Genomic DNA, 27,666 nt, shown 5'->3' on the forward strand with positions numbered 1-27,666 from the left:
TGATATGAATATTAGTTTCACATTCATATATTTCCATTGACTGCAAGCCCAAAAACATGTCAAGGAAGAAAAATATCAAAGCAATTTAAGCCTTTAAAAATAATAGTGGTTAAGAATGTGCAATAAATCCAAGACCAAATCAAAATGATGCTGGGTATTGCTGGCAAATTTCAGGTCCCCTAAAACACATTAAACATTTCCAGCAGCTCTGGTATGACAGGTATAAGTATCCCCACCATTATCCTGGAGAATACTGATGCTCATTTTGTCATCTCAGAAGAAAGGAATTGTGTGGAGGACAGCTGGGATAGCTTTCCTAGACTCCATATCAGAACACAACACAGCAGAGTACCTGCAATGCTGGAGCAGCATTCAGCTCCAAGCTGGAATTCAGGGAAACAAGATTCTGAATGTGGGCTGTGCCACTCTGTGTTGGGAAAGGGCAGGTGGGGGCTTCTTCAGAAGACGAAGGAAAGCTCTGTTGAGACAGCATCACCAGCAACCTTAGCTGGAGTGCGGAGACACCTGACTCCAGCCTGTGCAGGGAACTGGCTAATTCAATCTCTACAGTCCCAAGTAGGAACATTCACAATGATAAAAAGTTAACACAGGGGGTTATATCTTAATAAAAAGAGAAACAGACAATAATAAATTGTATTATTTACAAAGAAATATAATGCCTTCTAGGGAAACAGAAGGGAAGAAGATACTTCCAGTGTGAGCTCCATCCACCCTCTTCTTTGCTCTGACTTCTTTAATCAGGCATCAGGCAGTTTGTGCACATCAAGCCAAGTCTGCTGTCTTGATTCAGGACTCATATGACCTCAGCTGACATTTTGCCTGTATCAGAAGAGTGGGAGTACACTAGTGTAGAGAAAAGAAGATTTATTGGGAACAGAATGTGAAAACCCCATCATCCTCAGATGAGCTTTTATCCAGTATTAACAACACATGTTGTTACACATTCCAAAATAATTTGGCACGTGCAGTTTGCATGCTGAACATGTCCTAACTCTCTGTCATACAGTCTAAATGTGAAATTTATTTCAAGTTTCTCTATTCTGGAGCCAATCTAGCTTGCAGTTCATGTCACCAAGTCAAGGGCAGTAAAATGTCACTTCCCCTTATGCTCATGATGAAGAGCTGAAGAAGGAGATACTCTGGGAAGGGCCGGATCAGGTCGGTGCCTCCGCACTTTCTGTTGCTTCTCGCAGGGGCAGGGAGCTTGGCTTGGGTGGGTGTTTGCCTGGCCTGCGCCTTTCTGTGCTGTGGGGTGACCTGAGCTCACTCAGCCCTGGGTGCAGCTTGGGCAAAGCACGCTGAGCTCCCTCTGCTGCAGGGCTGAGTGGAGGCTCAGGCTGCAGCACAGGGCTCCCAGCAGTGCCCCATGCCAGCATTCCCCCCAGGGCCTAGCCAGGCTCTTGTCTGGGGCTCACTGAGGTGGATTCCAGCAAGAGTGACTCAGGTTGGTTTCACCACATTGGTGAGTTTCCAATCTCAGAATTGAGAGTGCATTAGGATATCACAAGCTCTAGCCTACAATGTACAGACCATATTCCAGCTCAGTGTTTCAGAACTTTAATTTATTGGAAAACCCATGCTCCAGGAGTCCAAATAGCAAAAAAGAGGAGAAATTAGAGTTGAATGCTACTGGGGTAAGTAAATGCAAAAGCTCATGCTGCCCTGCACGTACTCTTTCCAGCTGTATGATTTCCATTATGAATAGATTTTCCCTGCCAGGGGTAACTCTTTGATTTTGAAAGAAATCAAAATAACAAAAGATATATAATTACTTTGTAGGTGGGCTAATTCCTTCTTCTATCTCTTTGTCCACGATGGAGGCAAGAGGAGTAGTTTTATGCTTGGTGGCTTGGCGGTACTTCCAGTCCTCTGCTAGCAGAAGAGAAAGGCATCCTAAACATTAATATTTTAAATCTTACCATAAACCAGCAAAGGTTGGTTCATACTCTTGAGCAGGCTGAATAGTTCCTCCATGTAGCATAACTGGTGCTGAAAGTACAGCCAGTAGCCCAGTTTTAAGAAGAATCTTCATCTGATATAAATCATTTTTAGTTGGAGACCACTTGTGGTCTCATCATGGCCAGTCAAATTAGCTTCCTGTTTTGTTTTACAACAAGTAGTACTCTAAGTGCTCTGAAAATGCACCATAATAGGAAAAGTCTGACGAAGTAAGTGATTACTATTTCAAAGGAAGGCAAAGTTTATAGAAGCATAATTAGTCATCTGCTCTTAAACCAGAAAAATATGGTGGAGAAAAGATGTTTTTGGGGTTTTAAAAAGAGATACAGAAAGACATTAAATTATGGAACGTCTTTAGAGTCTGCATTTATTTTAAGGATAAACAGAGCTATTACACAGTTGCCCACCTTTATATCTACTCTTTCTGTTTTCTGCCTGATGGGCTTTCTTCCTTGTGTACAGAAAAACCCCAGCCCTATCCTGTTTATAGTTGAGTTGCAATATGCTGAAAATTATTACTTCAGATTTTGTACATTAAGTCTGTCTGTTGGCAAGAGGAAAACCCTCTCATATTATCTAATTACGGCTTCAAGCAGCACTAATGAAGAACTTGCACAGGCTGGGGCCTGTTCTCTCCTCTCTGGAGGCATCAACAGAGAGTTTGTGGTTGTGGTCACACAGGAGTGGGGAGGAGGCTGGGGCTGCCAAGCACAGCAGCCTGCAGAGAGAAGGTTGGCTCTCAAGAGCACAACAGTGGAGTCAAGCCCACAGCCCCAGTGTAGGAATGCAGCCTTGATTTGTGAGGCTGAGACCTCCTACCAATGCCTTCTTCCCCTGGCACCCTGGTAGGCTCAGCTGGGATGTGTCTCGGAGGGGAAGGAGATGTGCACAGCTCTGCCAGCACAACTGCAGCCCGTGTCTACAGCTCTATTCCTGGCCATGGGCTGCAAGCCAGAGGGAGAAGCAGCTGTCCAGCTTTGGGAAGGTTGTGTCTGGCTGTTGGAGAGACTCAGGTATAAACTCCCTGGAGTCAAAGGAGCTATCCATGTAAAATATGCCAACCTCAGTGGGGACTCATGCTAGACGAGCCAGGCTGCATACTCAGGGCAGGGACTGAGGCATGGCCCTGGAGATCAGGGAACTTGCTAGTTTACTAACAACTGCAATTTGGCTGTAAAACCCTCTGTAAAAGTCAAACATAAAAATCACATCTGCATTCTCTGCTGGCATTGCTTACCTTTTACAGATTCCAAAGTTAACTAGTCTAGTTTAGTATTAGCTGTGCTAATTCTGTAAACACAGTTGAAACCATAGCACAGGCATACATGCAGCCATTTAGAGTAGTGCAGAGAATAGTAAAGATACCAAAGAGAATCAGAAGAAACTCCACTGATAGCTGGCCTACATGAAGAAAAAAGAGACTCAAACTTAGATATGAGTTAATTGGGATTTTCTTCTACATCTCATTAACCTCTTGGATGGAGATTCCAGCAAAGCTGTGATTTATTTACCATAGATGCACTCAAAGGATACTGCATAACTTAGAGTTCTGGCACTGTGAAAGTTATTTGCAGTAATGAATTTTTTTAATTCTTTGGAGGAAAGTGAGTGCATATTCCCTTCCCCCACCAAATTAAAAAAAAAAAGAATTTGCAGAGTAACATTCAAAGGCTCATTAAAAGCAACCAGGGAAAATAGATTACGGAGACTTCAAAGGCTCACAATACTGGTTAGGAATCAGCTCCCTTTTTCAAAGGAAATGTTATTAGCTAATCCTTGAAATTTGGGTTTTGGCAGATGACACAGTATTTCCTGCAGGTGCAGAAACTAGACAGTATTAAAAGAGTTTTGGTAGTGCACAAGAAACTTCTCAACTGGACTTATGGTTCCCTCTGCTCAAGTCATCTTGGGTGCACTCCTTCTTCCCTCATACATGTGCTGAAATGCAGCAGCGTTTCAGAAGGCTCCAACTACATTAAGCTCTTTATTGAGAAAGCAGGTCTGTTAAGACAATGTTTTTTGTTTTTCTTTAGTAGGAAGAATAATACATTAATTATTGCTCTTATTAGTAATATTGGAGGGAATAACAGAAAAGTCAATGCAATGAATAATGGAAATAATATCTACATAACAAGTACACGAATGAAACACTATATACATGCAAAAAAACACCATTCCAGTCCACATTCCTGCTTACATCAGTATGGATATTGTCTCTTGGCATATTGTCTCTTTTAAGATCATCTTTATAAGGTCCTGTGTGTGTTTTTGTCTGCTCTATCCATGGCTAATCCCAACTCCTCCATGAGTTAGAAGTCCCTGCTTATCAAAAGAGACAAGTCCAGCCAGATCTGTCTAAAGTCCTTTGTTATGCTGTGATCCTTTGGCTTTGATTTGAAACTTGCCTGTCTCACAATGACAATTCTCTCAGTGAGACTTTCACCTAAAATTTGGCCCAGAAGATGCCCAAAGCTATGTCTTACTGTTTCCATGGCAACGAATTGCTTGAAGTCAAATAACTGAGCTTGAGATGCCCTTAGTAGGTAGTAGCCTGGAAAGGAGCACCAGAATGAATAAGCAACGATGGGCTAGTGGTGAAATTTGCAAACCTATTTCCATTTTCTAGAAACCTAAAGAGGTTTTTTGCAGGTATTAATTTTCAGATATAGGCTGAGCAACATTGCTTATAAATTCAATTAAGACTTTCAGGTGAAATTTAAACTACAACAAAAGTGTAGTTCACAACTTGTAGAAAAGAGGTGAAGGGAGCTCATTAATTTTAGCATTAATGGTAAAGACCTCTGTCTGCCTATATTAGGAGATGAAAATGTCAGAGGGACACAGTAAAGCTCACCACTTTACTGAGTGCTTTGCACATATCTTGATGAAAATATTTTGAAGTGTTTTGAGATTTTGGATATGTTATACAGGCACTTGCATTTGCTGTAGGAGACAGCTACTCCTATTACTCACAAGTCCACTCTCTGGCATGTGTTTTGTCCCCATGCATAGTATCAGGTGTACAGTGCTGACAACTAATATCAGAAAACTTAACACAGTTACAATCATTTGAGCCATGTGTGTACGCACCATAAATCAGACACAGGATATCACATTGAAAAGTTTAGCTAGTCCAAAAATGAATATTTGACTTGTCTGATTTGCTTCAGCACCTAGAGCAAATACATTTTTTCCAATACATATTTTTAATTAGAGGTCTCTGAGCAGTCTGGGAGATCTTGGACAGGCAGTAGAATATGACTGATGACATCAAATGGGATTAATACCGCATTATTAAACAGGCCTCACAAACATTATACATGTATGTGTCCAACCCTTCCCCCAAAAATCCAAATGCAGGCACAAAACCCACCTAGATCCATGTTTAAACTATTGCACAAGTGTTCCAATTTTCAAAAGCATCTCTTGTTGGCCCTTATTTCTCTAGTTTTATTGACATTTGCACAGATGCATCAAAATGCCTGCTGAAAAGTTTAATCCAATATAATACTGTTTAGAGAACAAGAGGGCTCAGGAGATTTAAATTTTTTTTGTTAGAAAAGAGGTTTAAAACAACTTGGGTGCTATAGAATATTTATTACACAAAGAAAAATAACCTAGAAGTTAGCAAGTGAAATAGATGGTTTTGGAAATAGAAAAGCCACGTTGTGAGTGCAGGGCATTTGATCAGAGCTGTAAAAGTTGTTAAAGTTTTCATTTCTTTTGCACAGATTTATTTTCCAGCAGGTGACAGTAAATTTTGGATGTACTGCAGGATCTCTTTCCCACCCCAACACAGACTCTTCCCTGTGGGAAGAGGCCATTGAGGGCAGGAAGGGTAAGGAGTAGGAAGAGAGGTTGCAGAAAAAGCACATTTTGGGGGATACTCCGACCATAACATGAATCTCTTAACTGTAATTATAAGAAAGGTATCTAGAACCCTTGTACATGCTCTTTACTTGATGTCATGGTGCAAGGAGTTGTTCATGTTGCTAAGACCAGAACTGTTCTCTAAAATTGTCCTTGTCTGGCCCTGGTTTATAGAGGCACTGCCTTCCTAGTCTGGACATCTCAGTGATAAATTCAGTCCCAATAGTCAGGGGGAATGAATCTGGGTCCCAATGTCTCGCTTTTAGAGGGAGATATGCTCACAATGTATCTCAACATCTTCTGTATTAGGTTAGTGATATCAGGGTGTCCAGTAAGTTTTCTGGAGTCTCTTGTTCTTCACATCTAGAAGGCAAAGAAACAATGACCTGTGGATGGCCTTGAGTGAGGAGGAGCTATAAGAGGGGAAACATCAAAAAATTATAGTGGCCGCAGTAAATTAAAAAAGCCACAGTGGTTTTAAAATACTTTGGTGTCTTTACCCAGTCTAAGTAGGTAGGAACTTTACTAGTAGGATCACCGGTTTAGAGAAGGTGGAACTGAATCATGTTCTATGACTTCTGCTGCATGGAATGTTTTTGAAGGCAGTGTAACATCCATTCATCACTTGTTACATTCTACCAGAGAACACTTCCCTAGAACACATCCTATTCACTAGGATGACAGTAAGACCTACATCAAGATCCTTGCTCTGGCTCATTGTAGTTGTCCTGGCCATGTATTTTATATGGATTTCTCCATGGCTGCCATAGTATCTGCTATCAGTTTTAGTTTCCAAATGATATGTATTTATTGCTACTTTAATAAGAACATTTGTTTAGTTAAGAATATTTACTATTTTGCACATATCTTGACAGCAATCATGGCTGTACAGGCAAATAAAATTGTTCTGAATATCTGAATAAGAGCTGAGAGCACTCCCTCTGGTTCCTTATAGTACAGCCCATGCTACCCACACCAGGCTTCCTTCTGTGCAAGGGCAGTGATGTTGCAGTGAGGCTGTTGACTGGAGAATGTGTCAGGATGCTGTTCAAATGAGTGATATAGCACCCAGAATAATTAGGACTGTGCTACTTTTGGAATTCATGTAATCTCCTCTTCAAATAAAGAGCTTTGATAACAAAGAGGCATGAGGAAAAAGGTACATTTTTTTCAACCTTGTTCCTACAAATTTACCTACATTTGTTACTATTTTAATATTTGTCACAATACTTAAAATATTACTACAGGCAAAATGTCTCAACAATATTGTTTTCACTTCAAAACTAGACACAGAATTCCAGTCCTGCGAGTCTGCCTTGACAAGCATACAACACCAAGCATTGTAAAGTAAAATCAAATAGAAATAGCAATTCAGAAAAATCCATGTGCATAACACATTAAAAATTCACTGCAACATCACTGATCAACTAGAAGGTCTTAGGTTGCATGAAATTAGTTACTAAAGCACAAATTGTTCTTGAGAGCTACTTATCTTGCTCTCTGTAATTAATTTAATGCCTTAGATGAGGAGAATAAAGGTTAAGGCTTACTCTCCAGTGGGGGTCACTATTGAAGAATAGCCTCTAATTTTTCTTCTACAGAAGTTTAAACACATCCTAAAAACGCTAGACAAAATCTATACAGCTCATGCAAATGCATTGGAATTTGGTTGGAGTTGTTCACATCAACTGTCAAAGCGAATCCTACGTAAAGGCAAAGCACGTGGACTGTAGAAAGTAAATTATGAGGTAATTATCAGGTAATTGACACTATATGCATAACAGAAAAGTGAAATTAAAGATGGGAGGGTAGGTACAATTGTTTGACTTCAGTCAAGGCTTGGCCAGAATGCTGTGCTTTTGTACCAGCTGACTGACCAGCCCATTAACTCTGTTTTGGTAAGTTTGGTGTGGGTCTGTATCCTCACAAGCAACATTTGAGTTCTGAATTTCATCCCTTTAAAGATATTTACTACTCTTCACTGTTGGTATTAGATTTCTTACTGAACTTGCTATAGTGCTTCCATTCTAGACCAACAACTCCCATAAAACTGGAGTTTTAGCGTTTAGAGCAGCATTTGTGTTGTCTGATGTTGTTTTTCGACAGCATGGTATTTGTACCTGGTTGTATTCAGATTAAAAAGCTGTTATTACTCTTTGTTTTCAGAGGACAGCACCAGCAGGCCCCAGAGCACAGGAGGCAGACAGAGCTGCAGGCAGCCCTTAGGTGCTCAGAGAGGAATGGTTTTAATAGAATAGAATAACCACATGATCTAAGTCAGATCTTTTGCTCCCATAAGTCAGAGTGATGCCACCTGTTCTGTCACTTGTAGTGGCCAATACACAGCTCAGAAACTTTCAGTCTGTAAAAAGGGGAGCATCGGGAATGAAGGGGGAGATATTTTAGTAGTAGTTCCAAACATAAATATGTTAATCCCTGCCTGAAGGGATTATAAACTTCAGCTTTTTACAGTTCAAGGAGCAGCCCCTACCACTGTTAATGGTCCCAAATAACTCTTCGCTGAGAGTAGGTTAAAAGGTCTGTTGCAGGAAATACATTCCCAGTGCTTTAAACAGTCCTATGCAAGTTGAGCTGAGTTGGAGACATCTGAAATGTAGACATGACATTTCCTACCTACTGCAAATATTGTGTGTATTTTTTAACCATTAGTGTTTGTCAAGGTCAGCAACTTCATGGTACACAAGGGAAACCAGAGAGCAGGAGAAATATATTTCACTTGTTCCTAAGCTAGGACTGACTGAGCTCTGCCTTCCTCACCATGCTGGTTCAGACATGTCCACACATGTATCATGCATCCATCTGGTACCTGAAGATGAGACTCTTAGCCACAAGCACAAAAGAAATAAGGATTTCAAGAAAACCCTGAGAGATCTTTAAGAAATTACTCTTTAAGAATCACTCTGAGAAATTAACACTATAAATAATCAGAATTAAACTGTTATTTTTAGAAACAGAATCTCTGTTTAAGATGAAAATTGCTGGCAAAGATAATTCAAAAAGTATGTTCATGTAGTGTAAGCCTCATTCTTTGTTTAATGCTTGCAATCTCAGCATCTTTACAATTGCAAAATACCAGTTCTTTCACTTCTTTCTGTGCATACCCGTGTCCTTTCATGTCATTGAACCTTCTTTCTTCATTGCATCTGACACATTGAAGTGTGTCAGCCAACGTGGCTAACCTGTGGTTAACACTTGCTACAAAAAGGAAGATTATTTTTAGCACAAAGCATTTAATCTAGACAACTTGGATGTGGTGTTAGGAGATGTATATGGAAAAGACAAAAGAAAATGCTTCTTCTCAGCTGAACAGACGTAAACCTGTGACTTCATGATGTGCTCCTGTTGCACTCTATTATAAAATGAAAGTTGAACATTTAGTTCTGGTCCAATTTTAGCATCAATTCCACAGATAACACAGAGCACTTCACAGACTTTTCAGAACATTTTTTCCCCATAATGTTTATGGAGAAAGAAATTTGTCATGCTACCTTGCAAAAGGCAGTTGCTTTGTTGACCAGATGCCAAAATGAAATTCAGACATGGATGGCCAGAAATAAGATTTACTTTAATCCTACTAATCCTGAGCTGTTGATTGGTACAAGGCACCATTATAGCTGGGTAAGCTTCCCAGGCTTATCATCTGATTCTCTTTAGAGTCATGAGATCACTTTGGATTCTCAGTCTTTCCCTTGTAAAGGGCAATGTTCTTGTCTCATGTTCCATTTTCTGCTATAAACAATAATGAGCAAAAGAAACCATGTACTTTTGCCAGAAAATGCAGAAAACTCAGCACAGGTGTTGTATTGAGTGGTGATGTTCTTTACCAGGGAGAGTGGAATGAGAAGGTGTGGGCTGTCCTTGAGAGGATTAGCAGCCAGATAATTACAGGACCTCCTTGTACTGACTTCACTAAAGCCCCAGGAGATCTTCAGAAGCTGAAATTGTACTTACAGAATCATAGAATCATTTCAGTTGGAAAACACCTACAAATCATCAATTCCAGTTGTTATCCCAATACTGCTAAGCCCACCATTAAACCATGTTTCCTAGTGCCACCTCTACATGTCTTCTAAATAGCTGCAGGTGTGGTGATTCCACCACTTTTCTGGGCAGTCCATTATAATGCTTGACAACCCTTTTATTGCGGAATTTTTCTCCAGCATCCAATCTAAACCTTCCCTAGTACAACTTGAGGCCATTTCTTCTTGACCAACACTCACAGGTCCTTTTCCATTGGGCACTTTTCAGACATTCTTCCCCAGGCCTGTAGAGTCACATGAGGTTGTTGTCACCCAAGTGCAGAACCTGGCATTTCACCTCATTGAACCTCATACAACTGGTCTCATCCCTTCAATCCAGCCTGTCCAGATCCCTCTGCAGAACCCTCTGACCCTCCAGCAGATCAACACACATGACCAACTTGGTGTCATCTGCAAACCCACTGAGGGTGCCCTGGACCCCTATCATCAGTAAGGATATTAACAGGACTGGCCCCAGTACTGAGCCAAGGGGGACACCACCAGTGTCCAGCCACCAGCTGGGTGCAATTCCACTCACCATCACTCTCTGCACCCAGCCATTCAGCCACTGTTTTACCTTTCATCCAAACCAGACAGCCAGTTTCTCCATTAGAATGCTGTGGGCAATGGCCCCAGTGCTGACAGGTAGATCATATCCAGAGCCTTTCCCTCTTGCACTAAGCAGATCACGGTGCCATTTTAGGGGAGGTTGGTCAAGCAGGACCTGCCTTTCACAAACAGGGGTTGGCTGGGCCCCAGTCCCCTAGCTGTCCTGTATGTGCCACCTGATGGCTCTGAAGAAGGTCTTCTGCTCCATGACCTTGCCTGCACTGACATCTGACATCAGGCTGACAGGCCTGCAGCTCCCTGGATCCTCCATCTACAAGAAGGGACAACTTCTAACAGGAACATTTAGCTTTTTTTTTTTTTTTTTTTTTTTTTTTTTTTTTTTTGCTAATGGGAAGAAGGGGAGAAACAGAACTACCAAAACATTTTCAGCTGGATTTGAGGACCACTAGAGATCTAGTGGGATTGTATTGATGTTTCTCTTCCATCTGGAAGAAGCCAATAGACTTTCACAAGTTTGCGACTTATGGGGTGGAAAGCCACTCCAGGCACAAAGTACTGACCCAGTCCCATTACCCAGGTCCTGAATGCTCACACTACCTGGCTGGAGAACAAGTAAGCCCTTTACAGTAAGGTTGTCTCTTGACAAAAATCTGCTTTGTTTACTTTTTTTAAAGGTACTGATTGCGTTATGTGTTCCAGCTTCACAGAGCTACCTCACAGTACAGAACACCACATTTGGTGTGCTTTATACCTGACTGAAATATTATCTGTAAATCTGCTGTCTGTATTCAAGATCCTCTGGAAAAATTCCTGCCCTTGAAGCTTATCTTGTTGTAGGGTAGTTAGAAGGACATCAATTCCAGTGCATCTGATGTACCTCATGTTGCAATATTATCAAGTTAACACCATCACATCAGCAACACAATTGGAGTTGAAATAAAAAGATACATATTCAGTTTTAGGCTTAACTTTATCTAGGGACTTGTAGATAAAACTTGAAAGGACAGTAGATAAGTAACAAAAAGCTTCTGAGTCATAGTTTCGCCTAGAAAGAAAAGGTGAAAGTTTTAGAGATGAAAACAGCTGAGTTATGCTGATTTTTCCTTTGAGGTGTCTTCAGGGATCTATACCTCAGAACAGTTTTTGAAACTGGGACTGGTTTTTTTTAGTGTGTTCATGGTATCCCTGAAATGGAGCCTGTTCTATTTCTGAGGTTTATAGGTGCTATGCTAATACAGGCAATAGCTGGTAGCAAACAGCTCAACCTCCCACACACAGTGTCTGTATAAGCCAGATAATTGAGAACACTTCTTATGATCCCTTTTAGCAGTGGATGCAATTAATTTGTTAACATTTCCCCGTAGTCTCACAAAGAAGCTGAGCAGCACGGAAATATAAACCAGATAATAAATGTACATCATGGATTCATCTCAGCCCTAAGAAGTTATTCATCATTTGTACTAAACATCTTCAAACACACTCCTCTTCTGCCAGTGCACAATGCATTCTTGAGGCCTTGAGGTCCTTCCAAACATAATAAAACTGTCCATGCCACTGTTGTTAGGGTGGAAGTTAAGAACTGCATACCTGAGGTCAGTTGCTGTACTGGTGAGATGTGCCCCACTGATCAACATCTCTGGTTACTGGTCTGCAGCCTACCCAGATATTGTCACTTTCCTGAGGAATTTCCAAAGGTTACTGATTTACAGAAGTACTGTTTGCAAATAATATCATGAATGCATGATTTCCAAAACTAGCTGCTCAAGGAGTGAAAAATGGCTGCATGTCCTCTCCCAAATCCTGCCTCCCAGAGGCAGGATGTGGAAAAAAATCCACCTTTGAAAAATGCTGCCTGGCAGAAATATCAAATGGAAGGAAGAAGAGAAGCCACAGATCCAAGCTACATCAGGGTTTAGGCTACAGCAGGAGGTAGAAATGCTTGCATCTGTGAGAAGCTGCTTGAGGGGAACAAAAAGAAAGTGGCATCTTGTCCAATATATCTTATCTCCCCCAAATGTGGTGCACAGGCATAACTTGTAGGCCTGACTTTGTGCTGCTGAAGTCAGTGCAAGTCTCTGCCCTGGTAGGAGCATAGTTGATTCCAGTGGTAGGAACTAGACAGTGTTGAAAAGAGCCTTTTATCTGCTGTCATTGATACAGCAACAACAATTTTCACTGTCTTATAATGGAGAAGAATCTCTGAACACCCTTTTGAAAGAGTATTGTGCTTGCAAGGAATTATTACAGTGAGGTCAGGGGATTATTCCAGTAAGTTGACTGAACTTCTCTTAAAACTTCCATCCTAGTAATTTTAGTGGTGATCTCATTCTCCAGTCAGACAATGGGCATTTCTCCATGTGTTCCCATCAAGAAATGGGCAGCTCGGAGATGCCTCTGACTGTCCTAGCTTCTTGATTTCTAATTATATACAGCTTATGGTTCTGACAGTTCACATAAATAGCCTTATTTAATGCAGACCTGATGATCTCTTAATGCTTTTCTAGGCTAAGGTTTCAAAAGAGTTTTCTCTTTAATTTAGTTTATGGCAGCACTGTATTTCACAGCTGGTTTTAATGTATTTTTGGAGACTATATGGAAGGAGTACTTGAGTTACAAGGTATGTATATCAGATGGAGACATAGCCACCATTCCTTGGCAAGCTGTTAGATCAAATGAGCTGAATCTCCTCTACTTTATTGCCTAATTAATTCTTGAATGATTGCTGAATTGCTGGAGTGGGAAACCTTCCAGCTCTGGTCACACTCTGTATTGGGTTATGTCAGAAAGGATTGGAAAGTGAGGGTTTTCTTTAATCTGGGTACACAGAGGAAAACTTCTAGGTAGGTGGGCAGGGATTGCTTTTGCCTGCTTTTACAGCTGAATAGTAAGAGGAAGCAGCTCTTCAGCCAAGGGTCAAAATCTCCAGGGAGGAGCAGATCCTGCTGGGGAACAGGACCATGAAAGTGCTCACACTCCTCAGTCACCAGCTTGCTGATAAACAGGATGGGCTTGGTTTTCTGCAGAAAAGTCTTCCTTGCATGACTCTTTGGTGAGTTTTGCAGGCACTTCCAGTAGTGGGACAGCAGATTAGTTGGAGAGGTAAGTTATGGGCTGCTGAAAGTGGAGTCACAGCACAGAAAAAGTTTTCAGAGAACTGACCCTGAGGAATTAAAGGAACAATGACTTAGGAAGAATATTGTTTCTGGCATGGTGATGTTAGACACTGGATTGTCAGTGAGAAACTCTTTCTGGAGCAGCAGTTTCCTGTTTCTGTGGCTTTATCCTGGTTTTGAGCAGAGAAAGACTCTTTAGTATCTGGCGACATGTCAGGCTTACACTCCCTCCAGGAAAATATAAAATGTTTATTCTACAGCCACGGGCTTCAGGAGCACTTGACACACTTAGCGCCTCAGGTACAGGAGGGACAAGTCCTTAGCTCCTTTGGGTATCTCTCTCTGCCCAGGGCTTCCCATGTCTGTTAGCTGCACCTTGGACATCCCAGCAGGAAGGAAATGAGAGCATATCAAAACTCAGTATCCTACCTCTCACCCATCCCAGTGTTGCCTCCAACAGTGATGGTGATTAGAAATATGAATCAGAAAAAGGATACAAAACTACTCACTTTCCTTTCACACTTCCAGCATTGACAGTTCTTGTATTTAGGATGCCAGAGGGTACTTCTCAGTCTCCTGACTTTAATATTTGTGTATATAACTGCTGTCAGTGAATTTGCCCAGTTTGTATAAAGCAATAGGGTGGAAATGTAGTTGGCAAGGATGTTGGTTTGTAAGATATTGTGGGTGTTGTGGCTATGCTTATTCCTGGAATGAAGAATGCAGCTGAAACCTTACGAATGAATGACATTGCATCCACTTACTGTGTAAGCTCAGGCCAGATCTCACTGTGGGTCTAACTGAGGTCAGTGACACATTGCATTTGTTTTAATGAATGAAATAAAATAGCCAAAGGCTGATAGAAAGTTCTAGATATGAAACTTAGTGGCTGTTTTACATTAGGATGGCAAACAGCTTTGAACAGCTGCCTTGGTCGGGCATCAGGGAGCTCTTCTTCTCCAGCAGATTGAAGCTCCTAGATAGGAGTCAGCCAGAGGTGTAAGAGCTCAGCACTGCAGTGAACACCAGCAGTGGATCCAAGGCAAAATCCTGTAACAGTACTCAGGCAGACTTTGTTTTCTAAATGTTTGTTGAGATGCATTTTTTTCCCCTGTGTGATTTATCTTCAAGTATCACCATCCTTTTCACTGGCACTTGGCTTATGTTCTCATAGAGTCATAGAACCACAGAATATCCTGATCCCACAAGGATTACTGAGTTCAGTTCTTGACCCAGAACTTCTGCTATGCAGTCCTCTGAGGATTTCATGGTGACCTCCTCAGATGTAATATGGATTTTCTTCACAATTGGAGAATTCCACCTGGAAGACTGGTGCTCAGATGGTGTGCAAGCAATGCCTTCCTTCCCAGTGCCTTGGTTCAAATCTGCAGTAGTTTCCTGGGAGAAATTTTCCCTGAAAAGCTCTCTCTGATGGGCCACGAGAGCAAGCAAACTTTTGCAGCTAATAAAACTGCTGCAACAAGACCCACTGTCTTTTTTTGGAGAAAAAGCCTTCTTGAAAAAATATGGAATGTAACAACATTCTAGCTGAGTTAGACCATGAATAAATAAATGAAAAAGATAATGCTGAACAGCACCACCTCATGCTGTCTATCACTACTGCAACAACAAACACCTCCTTTACCTTCTCACTGCTCTTGCCACTATTGGACTTCCATGGACTGGGAAAAGCAATTGAGAAAAACAAGCTTGTTTTTAAATAACTGTCTGTTGGCCAGACATTTATTCCAGTTCCTCTGTTGAGGAACTACTTTCATTGACATATGGGCTTATACCTTCACTGGTCACATTATCCAGGGATCATAAATCAAAAAGTGTTGAAAACACTCGGTTTATAGATAAAATATAGGTAGATAGATAGATAGATGATAGATAAACTGATAGATAAATAGATAGATATAGTTATATAGATAAACTGAATTAAACTCGTACAAAACCAGACCTGTTCCAAAAGTCCCTCGGTCATTCAGTGGTAGTTACAAAAGCGGAATACTGTCTTAGTGATATGCTTCTACTGTGGTCTGTCCAAGGACTGGAGAGAGGAGGAGACTGAGCTCCCAATGTGGCAGGGAGCACACAGGAAGGTAGGTGCTCTCTAAAGTACTTTTGCCTGCAAGAGTGTTGTCTATAGGAGCTCATGGTAAAAGCATGAACAGAAATGTGCTTGTTCTTTCAGTGGCCTCATGAGAGACCTGCACTGCACACTGGATCTAACACTGGAGACACCCATTTCCCTGCAGTGTGTAATGTGTGAAAATGAAGGGGTTGACTTGTTCTTGTTGAAATACTGACTCATCAAAATTTGTAAAATACTAATTCTTCTTGCATTTTTTGTGCTCTTTTGAAGTCTTTGCACAGAACTAATGCAGACAAGGACAACATTAAATTCACTCTACAAAATCACCTGTTTCTTTTCTTACCACATATGTAGGAAATCCTAGGGAAACACCATGCCTCCTTAAAGAGAAATTAAATGAGCATAAGAATATTCATATGAATAATGTAAATCATATTACTTTACAGTACTGCTTTTCATACTGATTTAACTTGTCCATATTTCCAAAACACTCAATATTTTCTTTTTTTTTTTCACTGCAAGCTATTATTTACACTATCAACTCAGTTGTGGATGATTTATCCTCAGAGCAAGTCAGAACCAGTGTCTAGAAGGTGAGGAAGAACTGGCCAGAGATGGTGGCCGAGAGCTGCAAAATGAGGCAGTGCCAAAGCACCCCCTTGGGTGCAAGGAACCCTTGGAAAACGCAGAAGAGCAGGATGGAGGGAGGCAGGCACGTTGTGTTGTGGCAGATGACGGAGGCAGGGGCTGCTGACCTAGCTGCAGAGCCGTGCCTGTGCCTCCTGCAAGAAACTCCAGCCACCCCTCACGCTGCACAGCCCTGGGCACTGGCACAGCTGGGCTCATGCCAGCAGCACTGGTGGAGGTGCCCAGGATTTCTTGCCTGCCCCACAAGCCCAGTCAGCTGTGGTTTGTGTTGTGATAAGCCTCCTTGGACAGAACCACATGAGAGTGCTGTAAGTGAGCTGTCCCACAAGGAACGCTTTCATTCCAGGAGCATTTATTTGTTTTGGCTGCTCTGTCCTGTGCCTGTGACACTGCAGCATTCATCAATAGGTACACATCAGTGTTTGTATGCTCAGCACCTTTCTTGCATCTGAATTTTTTCCAAACCAGCAAAGTCACACAGATCTGGCTGATATGTCTGAAGCCTACAAACTTCCTTTTTTCCGCTCCAGCCTGTAATAGCTGGCTGCTGGTGATTAGTTTGCTAATTAGCAAGGGTGGACCAAGAAGAGAAGGAAAAAAAAAGAACTTTTAATTCAAAGACATATCCCCCAGGCACATAATTGAGGGATCACCATCTCCTAAGAGAAGTTGCTTGCCCTGCAATACATGTATTTATATTTCACATTGCGTGCCATATCCTGTACTTTCTTTTGGAAGAGTTAAACACAGCAGAAAATTACACTTAATATTTTAATAACCTTTAACTGTGAACCCCTAGCCTCAGTGCCTTGTAAAGGAAGAGAAATAATACTTATTGGAGAAACTTTAATGAGCTATGCAACTTGCTCAAAATTATTGCAGACTTTCAGCACTTTCATGGAGATGGGCTTGGTTCCTCAGGCTTGTTCATACAGAACGACCTGGAGCTGTAAATCTCCACCAGATGCAAATCTAGCAGCATCTTTTCTACCAGACACAACCCCTCCATTTCACCACAGCCTCCCTTGCAGAGTCATTGTGGCTATCAGATGTGAGAGCTTTGTTTTGTTTGCAGCTACATTTCCCACATTAATGAGCAGCCTTAAGAATTAAAATCCAAGTGAGAGGACCATCACAGAACCTTCGGTGCTCTGAAGGCAGATATGCAGTGCCTGTCTCTGGCTCCAGGTGCTCTCCCTGCTTAAGACAGAAAAGATGCAAACACAGTTCCCATTAGGGGGTGCTCCTGGAGGACCACACAAGCACATTCCTCTCAAAAGCGGCCTCTAGCCTTTCACTGTGTCAGCACAAAGAGTAATTCACATGCATATGAATGCATTTGGCTAATCATAGTGTAGGGATAATTCTCTGTATGTAATTACATGCAGTACTAGGCAGTTAACACTGCAGGGATGTTAAGGTCTACTTCCATGTAAGAAGGGGGATGGAAGGTTGTTATGCAATGGACAAACAGGCAGTTTCAGGCCTACTGGTATATTGTGCATAGACATGGAGCCAAAATCTATATGTAACTCAGTGCAGTCCTGATTAAAACCAAAAGTAGCTGTTGCTGGTGATGTTCAATTTAAACGCTATCCCCTTATCTTTGTCAAAAACTTATGTCTTTGCATGAGGATGCCTGGCTTGCTGCATTATTGTTAAACCTGGTCCTATGCACTGTGCTTGCTGTCTCACTTTCAGAAATTCTGAGCAGCTCTAGCTCATAGACAGCAAGGGATTAGCAAGTACTTAGTATCCTGAACATCATGACAGCTTTCTCTGGGGTTGAGACCTTTCTGAAATAAGTGAAAGAGAAATATGGAGCCATTTGAGTAGAAAGAAACTAGTACAAACCTGAAAGCAGAATGTCCTTTCCTCTATTTTTTAAAATATCAAGTACATTTCAAAACTGAAGAATAATTACAGAAGAAAAGTAAAACAACATAGTTGAATTAGGTGTCAAGAAGGTGGAGAAAGTAATTCACACCACAGGGGATACAAGAGACAGGAACTCAGAAATATGAGCAGCTCAGCAGCAAGAGAGATCCAAGCAGTCACAAGCTATGAGGCTATTTTTCCAAAGCTCAGGAGTCAGGGTAAAAAATGATGAGATTTTAAAAGAATAGAAACTTCTATTCCAGTTTCTAAGCATGGAGAAGATACACCAATCTGCTTTTGTCCAAAGCTATTTTTTACTCTGCTGTCACCACAACTAGAAGCCTAATTCATCCAAGCCAAGTTTGAAATCATTGAACAATTAGCTTTCTAAGAAACAGCAAATAATAATAGACTCGTGAGAAAGTCTTATGAACTGGCAAAGCTGAATTAGGAACCCCTGGTGTCAGAGCAAACCCAAACAGAGAAAACAGGAACTGCTGACTGCAGCCAGGGCAAATCTCCCTATAAATCCTGTGTGAGCCAGTGATTCTCTGCGTGACCTTTGGCAAATCGTTTGGTCTTGGTTTGTTCCTCTGTCTACTCAGCTGAAAAACTGGGTTAAAAAAAAAAGAAAAATGCAGGGACCGACTGACAACCAGATGCTGAGCATGAGCTAACTCTTTCCAGGTAAATAAATTATTTCAAAATAATTATGATAACAAAATGTTACGTATATCCCATGTTTTATTCTATGCATTTACTACTGGACCCAAGCCCATTTCCCCCAGAGGACTTACATGGCCACAGTTGAGAGGAGGGATCTGGTGCCAAATCAATAGGGAGAGCCATCAATCCTTGCAGGGTATATTGGACTGCCAAAGACAACACTGTGATAACAGCAAATCCCACCCAGATTTCCAGCCCAGCTCATGGAAAAGGGGCAAGGGCAAGGGCAAATGGTTTTCTTCTGTGCAGGAAGGGACAAGGGAGCTACTCAGAGCCCCAAGAAAGCCCCTGAGTTGGTCTCTCTGGAGCTGGGAACACCCCACAGGGGCAAGGTCTCCCATTGGGTTGGTTTGGATCCTGGGAAGTGTTCCTGTAGTTTCTGCCAAAAGACAAGCTACTCCCCTTAAATCCCATTCTCCTACTTCAAAGTAAGTCAGGCCCAATAAACTTTCAGGGACACACTGCAGAAGCCATTTGCTAGAGTTTGTTTTGTGGGGAGGCTGGGGACATATTACAGAATCAAGGGGGAAAGGGCTGTTGGATTGGGGTTTGGGGTTAGGTTTGTGGTTTGGTTTGTTTGGCCTTGCTTTTTTTCTTTTTTTTTTTTTTTTAAAGATTTGATTTATTGCCAAAGTTCACTCACTAGCGTTTATTTACTGCTGTTGGCAGGCTGAGCATGCACGCTGCCTAACAGATTTATCTGTTAGACTGCTGGGTGGTCACCATTCTTGTGTTGCAAGATTAATTGTAAAGACTCCTAGGGCAACTGGTACTGGGAAGTGGAAGCCATTTAAGTAAAATAATACTGCATTTTTCTCCATAGCTGCATCCCTCTGCAGTAGGGGAGTCAGGAACTGTGGCAGACCAGAGGTGCAACTCCTCAAGCCAGAGGAGGGGCAGTGGCTATCTCAGCACAAACGAGGCTTGTGTACTTTATCAGCTCATCCTCCAGTTCCAGCAAGGCATCACAGCACTGAAAGCACTGAAACTTGCCTTGCTGCTCCCTTTGTTCCTATGGGAATGCCATAGCTATGGGCTGTACATTTTTCACTCTCAGGGATTTCCAGACCTGCTGGCTCAATTTAGCCACCAGTGAACATGAAATAAGTTGCTGGCTTGGAAACTCATGTCTGAGTCCTCAAAAGGATCTAATTATCTTTTGACACCTAAATGCTATTGATTTCTCTTAGTTTGATTTGGAGGTCAGCGCAAAAATCCCTTTTGGGACCTGTGTGTAAAGCCAATGATCAGTGAGAAAAATATAGTTAACTGTAATTGCTGTGGTCTGAACTGAGCTTTTCTTATTGTCCTGCCACCGTGGTGAGTTCAGGAAATGTTCACAGAAAGCACTGAGCTGGCACTAATCCATCACATGTCTCTATTTGGGTATCAGAGGTCAGCAATTTGGGCTGGGAGGGAAATTGCTGGCTTTCACCCCTCAGGGCCAGGCAGCGATCACCAACAGCAGTGATGTGGAAGCACAAAACTTCCAGTGCTGATGACTTCTCTTATTTGAGCCATGAACAACACCTGCTAAGCCAAGAGGAACTACTTTCATAGAGGTAACTCCATTGGCTTCACAACCTTGTGTCACCCCTACAGCCATAGTTTTACAGGGGATGCCATTGGGGATGCCGCGTGCACTCACACCTGTGCCAGAGGTGTTTAACAACTGAGGAGAGGTTAATGGGAGTCCCATTCCCTGGCAGCACCAGTAATTATTGTTTTTACAGTGCTTAGAGTGAGGGGGAAACTCCATTGTAGAGAATATTTTTAGACTGACACTTTTTATGGGTTTACACTGCATAAAAGTGCACTTATTTGCCTATTCAAATATCAGTTCTAATAAAGCTTAAAGGACTTTGCCAGTTTGGGAACATAGGGTGCCACTTCTCTGGGGTATAGAGATTGCTGTCTGAGATTTTTTTTTCTTTTTATGCTTCAGTGACCTTCTTTTTGCATTAGCATTAGCTTCTCATTTCCTTACAACTGAGTGGGCAATAACAAGACCTTAGACACACAGGGACTGCTGCTGAACTCACACACAGCACACACAGCAAGCAGAAGCTTCACAGTAGATCGACCAGACTTCAGGCAGCAAATAACCCCCTTCTGGCTTTCTGATGTTCCAGCTACAGTATGAAAAGGTCAGGTGCCAGCTAAAAGCTGCAGCAATGTCCCCTTTCACTCTTTGTTCCAGGTCCAACCCTGTGTTACACAGTGCTTGCACAGCAGCCCATCAAGGAGGGAGAGCAGCTGGCCTGCATCCAGTGACTCCCAAACCAGCCAGGGCTGGGGCAGCACAGGCTCCCCAGGAGCTGTGAGCTCTGATGTGTGACAGGGAGCAATGAGTTTCCCACCCTTGATCAAGTTGGGGGAAGGTTATTAGCAAATGCATGGGTCTGTTGGCTCCTGTGTGGAACAAGCAGCCCAGCATTGTTTTTTCCTATTTTTTTTCCATAATTACCCTTTCCAGCGACTTTTCCAGGTTGCTTTGCTCCTGCTCCCCTATATTAGCCATAGCTCTGCAAATTTGCCTCTCTCCTGCCGTGGTTTCATGGCACAGCCCTTTCACAGGAGAACAGACCTCCTGCACTGGTTTCTTCTTCCATCATGAAGCCACACTTGCCACCTCTGAGCAGGTTTGGCAGCCTAACCCTTCTCCTCTGCAGCTGCCAAGCCAAGAGCAGGGTGATAACAAGAAGGTTACCATGTATGCACACACCTTTTTATTTCCAAATACTTAAAAATTTTACTAGGTTTCCAGGAAGTCATCCATCAAAGGTACAACATGGGCAGGAGGTGGGAAGGAAGCAAAGAACTGAAATGAATTTTCTTAAACCAGCTCTAGACCTCTACTTTTTTCAGGCTGGAGCTGTCCTGGATTACAGGAGCATTTAGAGGTACCTGAGAAAGAAAGTGAGGTGGCACCATCAGAGGGCAGGCAAAGCCTCTCAGCAGATACGTGTACTCAGTGGCTTTTGACTTGTTGGCCCATGAAAGGATTTGCCTTCTCCATCCCAGGGTCTCTGGAAGCAAATCTTTGTTCTCACTCTGACAAACTAATCATGCAAATGTTCTGGTGTGGGACAGGGTTTTAAGTGTTGCTTCTTAGAGGTTGGAAAGGCTTGCCAAGCCCTATGAAAACTTAGGGATTGAACTTTAGAGGTGACCTTTAAAGGTGCCTTCCAAACAAATTGTTCTGTGAAAACCTTGAGAGCCCACCCCCAGTTATGATATGTTGTCCGGTTTTCGGCTGTTTGAAGGGCCTGGAAAGGCCCGGAGTGGCCTTGGGGCAGCCCGCGTATCAAAGAACGAGAAGAGGCTTCAGTTCTTCTTTCGGTCTTTATGTTTATTAATTGTTTATCTAAAAGATTTTCTTTCGGCCCGACAGAGGTCTGCTCAGCAGTCAGCCATGAGCACACTGTGCTGTCCTCCGGACAGCCACCTATCTTTATACCCATTGTTACGTGTACAATATTTATCATTTTTCCCCAATACCATTTATTCTTATTGTCTGGTGCACTTTCAGTAATGACCAATCCAAAAGTGCCACCATCACCAAAGAAGATGGAGGAGAAGAAGAAGAAGAAGAAGGACAGGACACGCCCCAATTCCTCCATCTTACTTCTCTAAACCCCCCTGTACATAAATCCTAAACCCTGTGTCTCACTCTCTAATTAACTAATCCCTTCACCATTCACCCCGGTGAAGTCCTCCTATCCTCATACAGGTGTCGTCTCCTGTGTAGGGTCAAAGTCCTGCCACCAGATACTTCTGGCAACATTCCAGGACTCCCGAGCCCCCCAAGGGTGGTCTCGGTGGCTCGGCACCTCAGGACTGAGATGCTGAGATCCCACAATATGTTAATTAATGGCCATAAAGTAGCTTGCACCAGACTGTCAGAGAGGTATGCCCAAGAGCATCCTGGAGCAGCCTGTTCTTTACCACATTACCATGATCACCCCCTTGGACTCCTCTTTCCCATGGGTGGCTCAGTCAAGAAAATGGGCTGACAAGGGTTACTTCGCTCTCTCTCATGCAATCAAACCCATAAGTCCCCTTCTCCTTTGGCAACTTCGGCCATAAAGGTTAAAGTGTCTGTACCATGTCAGGGACAGAGTGAATAATCAATTATAGAAATGGAAAAAAGCTTACAGAATGCACTAGACTTTCATTTTGTTATTTTCCTAATTACAAAATTATTTACATTATTTGATAGATTCTTTCATGGTTGTATGTTGCATCCATTTTAGAAGTTTTGAATGAATGAGAGTTGTAGTAGCTGATTCATGATAACCACTGATATATAACAACATTAGTGCCAGAAAAGATGACACCTTAATTGCAAAGTTACCAGTTTTCAGCAGAAAATGAAGTCTTTTTTCTAAAGTGGATTTATAAATTCAATGCATGGTTACATTTCATTCTCTGCCTTTGAGCACAGTAGTTAGTCATAAAAGCAGATCAGAAGGTGGGGAATAGAAAACACGGCTTTGCAACAGCTCAACTCCTTTTCCCCTTTTGTCTTGTTTTTCAGTAAAAGGGATAGATATTTTTCACAAGCAGAAAGCTGTTGTTGCCTTTTTTTAAACAGAAAGGCCTTCTTGCCTCTCTCAGCAAAACTGGAGCATTCTTGTCTGTAAAAATGTCACATCTTCACCTGGGGCAAATTCATGGAAATTTACAAAGATTTACAACAAGAAGCAAAGTTTTAATTTTCATGAATATGCCCCAGGTGAAAATGTGACATTTTTACAGAGAGGAATGTACCACTCTCCTCAGCAAAAGAGTATTTTCCTAAAGAAATGGCAGTTCAATTTTAAAAGCTGCCTTTCATTACATTTTTTAGACCTACAGAGGAGAGTTAAATGCATTCATAAACTCTTCTCCTTTTCCCATTTTGTTGCAAACTGGATCTTCTCAGTTAGAGAGACAGTATTATTTTTATTGTCATTATATTTGGGATTGTTAATCATGGCTCAAGATGCTGTCATGCCAGGCACTGTGCAAAGAGAGAACATGAGGCTGGTTCTTGCTCCAGAGCGCCGAGCCCCTGTGGCAAGAGGCAGCAGCACGGGGAGCCAATGGAAACCAGGAACAGATTATCGGCAGAAAAGCTGTAAAAGTTGGTGTTGCACAGCCACTCTGCCTCGTGCTGGGAGAACAGAGTCACCACCTATCCAATCACAAGAGCTTTGAATTGGAGCTGAGGATTAAGGACAGACTTTGAAGGATCTTGCTCATCTTCAGCAGTCAGAAAAAGGTGAGGTGCAATGCCACCAATGGGAAATTCCCCATTTGTCCTGCTGTCACTCAGATAACAAGTTGTTTATATATGAAGACAGGACTTGTATAAAACACCAGAACAGAGCACCAAAAAGCAGAGAAGGATTTAGGGGTAACTGTACCATGAGAAAGCAACAATGTTTTGCTGCTGCAGAAGCTGAAAGCATTGTACTGAGGTACACCACTTATGAACTATCTGACATACCTCGTGGCAATTTAGTGCTGCCAAGGCCCTGCCTAGGGTATTTCATTCAGTTCTAAGCACATCTTAATTTTTTCTTAAGAGCATGAAAAAGAAATACGTCCCAAGTACAGTTCTTCAAAGTAGCAAAATCAATCGGAGATCTGGAAAATACAATTTATGAAGTAAGACTGAAGGAAATTATGTTGTTTAGTCTAGAAAAGACAAGACTGAAGGGAGATAATAAGCATCTTTAAATACATCCAAGTTACCTGCAAATATGGGGGAATAATTTTGATGAGAGGATGGGAAATAATGGACACTGATAATTGCAAAAAATATTCAGGATGAACATGAAAGAATTTCCAATAATAAGGATGATTAAGCACTAGATAGATTGGCTGGGGAAACTGTAACATGTCTATCATTTTTTGTTTGTTTTTGAATAAGAGCTTAGGCAAACATCTGTTGTGAACAGCTTAGGTACAAGCTGATCCTGCTGTTGGGCAGAGAAGGAATCAGATCTGTGGTAAGCCATCAAGGAGCTCTGAACCACACCAACTGCCCAGCTGGAACTGCATTTGCCTGAGGGGTACAAAAACCCCCAACCAGACTGAGTGCAGACACATGTGAGAAACTCTGAAATGTGCTGGGCAGGACCATCTCTCAGAACCCTTTCAAAAGTAGTTAGAAAATGTATGGCATGTGGAGTGTAATATTTCCTGTGGCATGTCTTAGAGCTAGGGGTCTCCAGTGTGTGTGTGTGCTTGAGTTTGCTGAAGTTTTATGCAGCTTTTTGAGAAGGTGATGAACACTGACCCTCTGGAAGCCAAAGTAAAAGCTCTCAGTCTTTTCAAAAGCTTGCTCCTCAGTCATTCTGTCCTCCACTAATTCAAGGGCACCTCTGCTCCACAGTCTTTTCCAGACCAATTTGGGCAAGACTTAATCAGCATTCATAAAACGAGATGATTGCTCTTAGAGAGTGTAGAGAAACGGGAAGCAGGAAACGTGGTTACATTGATGAGAAGTACAATGAGCGAGGCTTGAGTACAGCACTGAATCAAACCACAAAAGTGCACAAAAAAAGGCTTCTGGAAACATGCAGAAAAGCCAGCAACTTGTGCTCTCCCAAAATTCGTTCTGTGGTTTGGAGACCACACAGATCAGAGGGAGTTGCAATGACAGGGGTGGGAAGCAGAGAGACCCACACTACAGCAAATGAAACCCTAGAAGGGATTTATAGGAAATGCCTCAGTCTAACCCACCTAAAATCCCTTTCAAGTGGAGCAGAAGGGAGAGACTATGGCAGCCACAGCATCCTGCTGCTCCCGCAGTGGTAGGTGCTGCTGCACAGCTTTGAAACAGCCATGTTGGGTTCTGAAGGCATGAGCATGTGAAAAAGATTACACAGCCACTCTGCAGCTCTATTCTGTGATATGTAGCTTGTCCTGAAAACAGGGAAGCTGTTCCGTTGTTATTGGGGTAGGAGCAAACACGTGAACAAGTACAGGATGAAAGACATATCATATGATGTAGTCATTAAACTTTCTGACAACTCTTCTGCTCCTTACTGTATGGTGGAATATTTAGGAGTACTTGGCTCTACAGTGTTTGCTTGTTTCTCTTTGAACATTATCACTTGATACATGAAGACTTTACTCCTTGTGATCCACCACAGGGAAGGGATGGTCAGGATGCAGGTTGTTGCACAGAAACCGGTTTGGTTCTTGCCCTTCCATCCTGCTGCTATCTGCAGCTGCAGCTTTGTAGTCAGTTAAAAGGAATCGTTCATTGGCATCACAATTGTGCAGGAACATGTACTCACCCATCCTGGCATCACAGATACATGTATGCCTTCCCACCTCTCCTGCTAATACCATGGGATTTACCCAAGACCAGCCATGGAAAGTGAAAGCAATGATCTCCTGTTGCCTCCATGAGGAAGTAAAACATCTGGAGAACTTGCATTTAGTACCTCAGCCCCCCATCTGCAATGCAACTCCTTACCAAACGTTTCTGCCCAAAGAAACAAATCATAAGGGGGAGTGATACAGACAAAAACCACAGTAATAAAAACTCCTAACCCATCTCAGACCTGTCCCACATCAGGGAGATGCTGCACGTGCAAGCTTTCCCTAAAGGTGCTGTCTTTCTGCCTAGCACCAGTGCAGCTCTGGTGACAGACGGCAACCACAGAAACATGACTACAACAACATTAGGAGAGTTTCAGCAAGTGCACCCACACAGGGACCAAGTTTCCAGCAAACAAGGTGGGTGGTGGGGGTGAAGCTGCACTGGGTATGCTGCCAAGTGTATTAGAATCAGGTGGAAGATTTATCTCTACCTACATCTGAGACTGTCAGAGTTTTCTTCAGAAATTTACAAGGAAAATGCAGCTCTCTACTGCTGAGGAATATTAATAATTTCTACAAGATATGTGCTTTGTGCTTGAGTTTCTTCCTTTCACATAAAGAATAATAGTTTTGTCCTTTTATAGAAAATAGTCTCTGATTTTCCTTTTTCGTTTGTTTGTTTGTTTGTTTGTTTGTTTGTTTGTTTCTAGGGGGGTGGTGAAGCCATGCAAACCAGAAGTGACCAGAAAGGTGTTTGCCCAGTGGAGAGGTCCCCATAGGAAATACTTTTCCTGCCATGTGGTCTCCTGCTTCTCCACTTTGTGAAATGACTGAGAGACCTGGATGGATCCACCAAAGGTACACATATGCACATGGGAGAGGGGGGTGAGTGGAAAGGAGACAACAGATAACAAATTACTTTGGAGATTAATTTTGACAGGAAAATGTTCTGGAAGTCAGGTCGCCTGTGGAAACTGATTCATTTGATCTTGAAGAACAAATGTGGTTGCTAGCCTAATCCCCACAAAGCCACAGAGAATTTCCACTAAAGAGTTCATTAGACTTTGACAAACTATATGCACTGAGCTGTGTGTGCTTGCTGGGCTTTCCTGAGACAGTGGAAAGTGTTTAATACACTGTCAAACATCTTAGAAGGGGAGGTTTATTTTCTCATGTATTTCCATGTAAAACCTTTTTGAAATATTTATTCAATGTAACTCTGAAGCTGCCATGTAGCTCCCAGGAACAGCTCTGACCCTGGTAACAGATGGGAAATCAAGCAGCTCAGCTCTGAAGTCTTCCAAAGCCGCTCTCAAGTTTGGTCTTGCAGTTTTATGCAGGAACTTCCCAGTTCAGTGCCCATGTGGAGGGAAAAAAGAGGAAAAAAAAAAAAGGATGTTTCTATTCACCAGCTCAGCCC

The 27,666-nt window shown here is 42.2% G+C and overlaps 1 long non-coding RNA gene across 1 annotated transcript in view; it reads left to right on the plus strand.

Annotated features, from left to right (window-relative positions):
* LOC113458923 (uncharacterized) overlaps window positions 1-27,666 on the plus strand; it is a 41,010-nt gene that overhangs the window by 6,313 nt on the left and 7,031 nt on the right. Inside the window, exon 2 of the long non-coding RNA XR_003379676.2 lies at window positions 26,957-27,104. This is a non-coding gene — a long non-coding RNA (uncharacterized LOC113458923). The remainder of the gene's footprint in view (window positions 1-26,956; window positions 27,105-27,666) is intronic.

The sequence above is a fragment of the Zonotrichia albicollis genome, chromosome 2, assembly GCF_047830755.1.
Source record: "Zonotrichia albicollis isolate bZonAlb1 chromosome 2, bZonAlb1.hap1, whole genome shotgun sequence".
Taxonomy (NCBI): Eukaryota; Metazoa; Chordata; class Aves; order Passeriformes; family Passerellidae; genus Zonotrichia; species Zonotrichia albicollis.